Raw genomic sequence first — 7,373 nt, 5'->3', positions numbered from 1 at the left:
AAGCCAGCTTAATTTGAAAGTGTTTCCTTCACTGGTTTTGAGTGAAATCAGTATATTTTCCATTAGTTCATATTATAAATTACTGCTGTAGGGTATTTTTTCTTCTTATTTTAAGTGGGAGACACGTAGAAGCAACTGAGCTGTTTTATTTAGAAAAATATAGCAGTAGTGTCCTTGCCTTTGCCTTTCAGTGTGATCTGGAAGGACTGTGCATGGTTCTTGGTGAGCACACGGGCCTGGTGCTGGCATAAGCACTTCTGTTCGTGTTTGGGGCTGGCTGGCAGGGAACTTTCAGCTGGAACAACGGGGCAGTTGGCTGTGCCTTCTTCTGTCTTGAACTCCTGTAAAACAGTGTTTTGACATCTGCGTTCTCCTTTACTGCTCGTTTTGGTGGCCGAGTGGAGAGCTGGATGTGCTTTGTTCTCCTGTTTAATTGCTTCTGCCTCCTGATTGCTCTGCTGCGGCATTAGCCTTACCCGGCTTAACCGGCTGCGTCAGACAGACTGCGCTCAAAGCTCAAGCATCTACTCTTCTTCTCTTAAAGCCAGGCAGGGTGGCAGGTCCAAGCCGACGCCGAGTTACTGTAACTGGTTCAGCAGAGGGGTAGGGAGCTGCCAGGAGCAGCTGTGCCTCTGTCACTAGCAAGAGGCCTCATCTCCCTTGAGTACCAATTCTGTCCCAGGCACACAGCTGGAGAGGCTGTGCTAGAGGTAAATATTCCATATTCCTCTTTATTTCTCATTTCTTGTTAGCGTAAACACATGCTCTCCATACGGCTTTTTTTTTTTTTTTTTTTTTTTTTTTAAGAAATTCAAGTATTATCAAATCAACTTAAGAGTTTCTTAATATGTTTCTGTGGTGGGATAGTGGCCTGGAATATTTTTTTTGTCAAACAGTAAAGCTGTTATTTCAGCTCAGAGAAAGATTCTTTGGCTAGTTAAGCTGTCAGAAGCAGGGGACATCTGCAGAGATGTTAGTGACTTCTTTATAAAATTTCCTGAGAGCTGGGGTAGTTGTGATGGTTGGGTGACTGAAGCCACAAAAAGGACTGGAAGCTGAAGAAGGATGTAAATAATATCTTGTGGTTTGCATTCACCATTGGCTAAAATATAATACGTAGAAATGCATTTCCTGCCTACAGATTTATTGAATATTTAAAGCCAGAAAAAATAACGGAGGAGGAGAAAGATATTGTCCTTAGTTTATTTCCTCTGGCCCTCCTCAGAAGAGAACTTCTACAGTGTAATATTATTTAACATGATTTTTTATTTGTTTGTTTCTTTGACAAACACTGTATTAAAATCATCTGTGGATTGAGTTCTTCTTTACCAAATTGCATCCTGGAACAAATTATTTTCAACAAGCTTATAAACCCTCAAAGAGTAGGAGTTTAACAGCATCACATTACTGCCTGTGTACAAAATCAGATATCTCGTGTTTTGTCTAGAATACACTGGAGAGCAGAGGATTAGCAAAAAGTAGGATTCTTCACTCAGACCAAAACTTATTATAATGAGATGCTTGGCATTTTTTTTGTTGTATAGGGTTGTACATCTGTGAATGTGCTGGGGCTATCTCTGATATTTGACATACAGATTTCCCACTGGCCTCCTGTCAGTGTGCACACTGAGCTTTCTTCGTGTGTTTCCAAGTTCTTGGTGACAAACAACTGCAGAGTGATTCCTCTAGTCCCCAGTAAAAAAGATTTATGGTGGAAGAATTCCCAGCCTCATAATGAGACTGTTGTAAGTTGCTTCTTGATATGTAGAAGGCTGAAATACAGACCATTTACTCAAACTGTGCATTTATTGTAAGTTATGTGCCAACAGCACGTATTTTGTCCAAGTTAATTATGTTTAAAATTTATGAAGTAGCTTGAAAGTGAGCCTTAATGAACGTGAGTGACCCTCGCTGAAATGTGTGAGCTCCAGCCCATCTTCCTCTTTGCTGCACTGCACACAGGCTGTACCCAGGATCTGCTTCAAGCCTGATCCTTCCTGAGTGTGAACAGTCATATGTGCATGTGGGGATGGCACAGACGTGCCTGCTCGGCCTGTCATCATGCATCCTATATTTGCAGGCCTTATTTGGACTCTGCAGGATTTTCTGGGTTAGATCTCACATTACCACCAGATAGAGCTGTGCTGTGATTTCAGTAAAAGCGGTGTTTAGATCAAGACAACAGAACTGTTTTTTCATATACTTTCTGGTTTTGTTTCTCTTGAGGGGAAAGAAAAAAGGAATGCAGTGGATCTTTTCTCATTATAACTTTTTCTTCTCTCATCATATATTTGTTCATCTAGGTGAGCCTCCTGATTTCTGGAGTACACACTAGATTGTTATCTCTATAAGCTGCAAACCCGATCCGTCTTTTGAAAAGGTGGCACCTTGGAGCTTCGCTTTTTCTGTAGTTTCCGCATGATGGTGTTTAGTTTTTCAGAATTGAAGTAATAATAATAGAAATATTTATGTTGTACTTGGATATGGGATGGACATCTTTCATGCAGGAACGGAGGTATTTCCGAATAACCAAAAGCTGCCCAACTCATCTGTTTTTTGCCCTTTCAGTTAGAGGTGTGCAGGATGTTGGGAGGAGAACTGGCAAGCCTTTCCTGTGCCGAGTGGACACCGATTTCTCTCTTTAAAGTGGCTTTCTCAGTTTAGGTTCATTTTTCAAATTTGTTTAAAAGAAAGTGAAAGAGCTGAGTACCAAATGAATATATTTAAGGTCAGCTCCATAGCAGTGTGAACAGATATAAATAAATGGACTGCTTTCCCACCACTGGCGTTCGCTGAATGAAGTGTTCTCGCCTGAAGAAAAAGCAGAAACAGATTCGGTTTGGGGACTTCTGTACTTTGATTGCTTCCTGTGGTTACTGTCAGTTGTGAAAGCATGTTTTATTGTTAAGTGTTTGGAGTCTTCACCCAGATAATTTCCTCAAGATGACCCATGCTTTAGTAGGAGAGACAGTCTCTGTTGCAGGGAAGGGCTCTCGTATGTGGAAGCCCAGCTGAGGTTGCTAATACTTTAGTGTTTTGAAGGCATTCAGGATTGAGTCTCAGTGTAGGTCAAGTGCAAACTGAAAATGCGTTGGGCAGTTGGAGACTGGGAACAACCCGCTTTTAGCATGTGGATGAGATTTTTAGTCATCTTAGCATCCTTTAGAGTTTTTATTTTTACTTTTTTTAACACTGGACTTGGAGGTATGTATGTAGATAAACACTTGTGTATGCTGCTTGCTTTTTCCTATGTTTGATTTCTTTTTTCCCTATTGGAATGGTTAAGATAGAGAATGACCCATGGTACAGTCACTGCAAGGGAAATGTTTTCTGCACACAGTAATGAAGAGTTTTCAGTAGTTTATGAATTTTTGAATAAATGTCCTGATTTCCCAACCATGTAAATTTGCTTTGTCTTGGAGAGAGATTGCTCTGTGTGTGTCTCTGTTAAGAAAACAAACAACAATCAAAAACTCCAAGTGCAACGGCAGCAACAAAAACTTTATTTTCCACTTTCTTCATTTGATAAAAATCTCTCCAGTCTAGAATGATTTCCTTTGGGTTTGACACCACCATTTGATCTCAATTTTTAATAATTTTGGTGGGTTTCACTCCCAGAAGAAAACATGCTTGTGCTATGAAGTATTCCCACTAGAAATCTGGGAAGTCTTAAACCCTCGTGTTACTCAGGGCTAAGAACTGGCTTCTTTATTAATTCTGTGCTAGACAACCCTTGTACAGTAAATCTTTCCATAACACCATGCTGTTGAAATTAATCAAGTTGATGTTTGGAAATTGTTCAAATTAGATTAAATTAAATAGCACCTAGATGGGGCTCACAACTTGTGCTGATGGAAACAGATTTTAATCTAAAAAGACACAAATTTTATCGATGTCTCTTCTTATTGGTTGATGTTCATATTATGCTTATTAGGATGAGCAAGCACTGCTTCCGATTTAATGGGCAACAGAGGTGGGTGGCTGTAATAGTTTAACCTCCTCTGCAGCTTTTCCGTCGCCTTTTCTCTTTTGGTTTAGGTGCCGTGCCCAGGGTGGCCATGTGGAAGTTGGTGATGTGTAGAAGTGTGACTGCTGGTAGTGCCACCTTTAATTCTTAATCTGAAGCACTGGATGAAGTATATTATTTGAAAATGAACAACAACAAAAAAAAATCAGTGCAGGACTTCTTAAAAATGTTCCCTGTCTTGTCCTTTACTTGGCTATTAGAAATTAACAGCTTGCACTTGCAAATCTTGCAGCTCAAAGTGTTTTCCAGGGAGCTGCTTGACTTCAGTTTGATAGTATTTTTAACTGGCTTCAAGCTTTTGTTTAATGAATACTTTGTGTGGTGGAGTGTCTAGAGTTTTCCAGAGTTTTCCACTTTTTAGACAGTGTACCTGTTTCTTTTTTCTTCATTTTTAGAATGAATTACTCCATGGGAAAATAAAACTACGGAGTGAAATTAGCAAGTAGGAGAAAAATGTGCATTTAGGCACAGGTTGTCTGCATATTTAATTGTTTCTTGATTTTTTTTCTGCTGCTTAAATGAGTCTCAACTAAAAGAAATGCAAGCAAATTTACAAAGCCTTCTCTGTACATCACAAGTTCTCCACGAAAGCAACTGCAGAGCTTAACTCCCATTTCTGATGTGTTTTAAAAATATTTGGTATAGGGAGATACCGATCACCACCAACCATTCTATTCTTCTGGAAACACTTTCCGTGTTCTCTTCCATGGAATACAGGGAATTCTTGTGTACAGGTGTTCTTTTAAGAGGCTTTATGTGGTCTTATTTTATGTTCCTCTAACACTTAATGCTATCTATATGGGGTCCAAAGCACTGACAGAAGCACTGAAGAGCTGTTTCTAAGCCAGCTAAATGAAGTAGTATCAAGTAGAAAAAGTTTTTTGGATAATTTGTAATTGTTACTGATGTTTTGTGTGCAATTCAGCACATTGTGCTCCTCCTTTGAGAAAACAAAATGTTTTCTTTTCAGCCCTCAGATTACCCCTTGTTTTCTCCATGTGTGAAACTCAGTGCCGTATGTTATCCACTGTGAGTTACACCGCGTCATTCACTACAACGTCTCTCTAAAGCTGGGAGAGCAGACATACAAGAGTTTTGCTCAAAAGGGATCCCAGCCTTTTTTGTGTCTACGTGTGGAGAGGGAGTTCTGGCTGCTCCGGCACTAGAGAAAAGAGCTGAGGGCTTTTAGGATTTATGAGGTAGGCATTTCTTACTGCATGCAAGGCTTCATTCTGGACGGTTGGTCTCCTGCTCTCTTGAGTATCACTGTAAGTAAGTTGTTCAACTGGAATGATGGTGAGGATGGATGGCTTGCATGCCTCTTCTGTAAGGGCCCTGTAGTGAGGTGGAGGTTCCGTTTATGCACCTAGGAACAAGGCGTCATGCATACTGGTGTGTAAAGACTGTGCTGGTTTTAGCTGCAGATGGTTTTCCTTCAGATTTTCATGTACCAGAGGTATGTTAATTTATATTCAGATAATATCAGGAAACAGAGTTCACATCAATAAACCCATTTGAGATGTTATTGCTTAACCCTTTCCAGTGCAAAATAGAGGGCAGAGCAGATGAAATGTCCTCAAAGTGAGGTTTGCTTGGAAATGAGTCGGATGACTCTTGTTTTCTAGGAAAGCAAAATTGGTTTTAAGACTCCAGCCACAATGAGAGGATCATAACGTGTTAGCAGTGGCAGATGTGGTAACCTGCCCTTTGCTCTCTGTTTTCAAGGTACTAATGGCAGCTTATCGTCAGTTATGCTGGGTCACTGAGCTTAGAGATATTTTTGCAAAAGCTGTTTCTGTAGCAGGGCTCCTGTCATCCTGGATGGCCCAAATGGGCCATTTAAAAAATAGTCATGGGCAAGCTTCCTACAAGTCTACCATGCCATCCATACACCAGTGTTGTGACAACAACATTTCTACCATTTGAGGTCCTGTTTGTGCTAAGGCAGTAAGTGATGGGCATAAATTGCATGGAGAATAGGTGCTGCTTCTGTGCTGAAAAGGTGGAAAGACAGTTCTGTGACGAGGAAAGCATGCTGCAAGAGGATGAAAGATGCTGCGGCATTCCTCTCATCAGTTTGCATTCACCCACTTACTCTGTCTTGCCAAAATGTGGTTTACACAACCAATATTGCAGCCTTAGCATTTGGCCAATTATCTTATTCTTTTGTTGAGACATTAATAGCCCCATCAGAAATGCTGTGACAGACCGTACATTCGGTGGGAGGGCATGTTTGTTACTTACAGGGGTTAAATTTCATTTTAACTAGCTAAATGATTTATGGACAAACAATTCAGCTTTTAACTTTGGTAAGGAATAACAATTCTGTCATTGACTTCAGTGGGAACAGAATCAGCCATGCTCTGTCTTTTCAGAAAAGCAGCCAGTGATATGTTTTACTGTATGTTCTAAGTGAGTGTGTTAAAATTTGTTTACTTGAACTTGCAAAATGCGTTAGTTTATCTCAGAATCAGTGGTAAAGAGGGAGCAGCATCAGTATAACCTGTAACCTACTTACCCATTATTGAAGATGTGATTTAAAACAGAATGCTAAAACCTATGAACTGGATATCCAGATTTGTAGCTACTGCTGGTCTGCAGTTAGAATGTCCAATTGGGAGCTAATCCCCGTCAGTTATGGCACTAAATGATAAATGTGTATCTAAAATACATTTTAAGTAAATCTCATCTCTGCAAATTCAAGCCTGGAGGATTCAAGTCCCTTAGCAGGTGTTACTGCTGTGACTGTATCTATTTCAGGGCAGAGTGGCTCCTTTTGAAGGGATATTTGACCACTGGTTTGCAGATATTAGAACTGCTGATAGATGATCTTAATTAATTGGCTTTGTATAGAAGGAGAACCAAAATTTGGCTTTCTCCTCTCTTTCCCTTACAAAGTGCCCAGTCCAGGAATGCAGTGATCTGTATCTATTCTTTCATGAATATTTTTATAATAATTATTTTCATATTATGTAAATGAAATTGTCATATTTATTTCTGAAAAATAGGATTGAAAAGTAAACTAGTAGACTTTCAGGCAAGCTCTACATAGCACATTTTGGGAATGGCTTCAGGCTTAGATTTGTCTTTCCCTTAATATTTCATAGTTTATCTAGAGACTAACAAATTATATGTATCCAATTAATAAATGTATATTGCTGGAGGTAGTGATTTTTTCCTTTGCCACACACTTCGTGGCCTATAGCAAGTGATGAAAATAGATGCTCCCACTCAGTAAGTTTTCTGTATTTTCCTTTCCTGCTTTTCCCTCCGTGCACAGACATGCAGTACTATAAGGCCACGTTCCACAAATTGGCTTGTTTCTGGCCTGTCTGTAGTACTGGAT

Source organism: Meleagris gallopavo, chromosome 7, assembly GCF_000146605.3.
Source record: "Meleagris gallopavo isolate NT-WF06-2002-E0010 breed Aviagen turkey brand Nicholas breeding stock chromosome 7, Turkey_5.1, whole genome shotgun sequence".
Classification (NCBI taxonomy): Eukaryota; Metazoa; Chordata; class Aves; order Galliformes; family Phasianidae; genus Meleagris; species Meleagris gallopavo.
Note: the sequence above shows the minus strand (reverse complement) of the source record.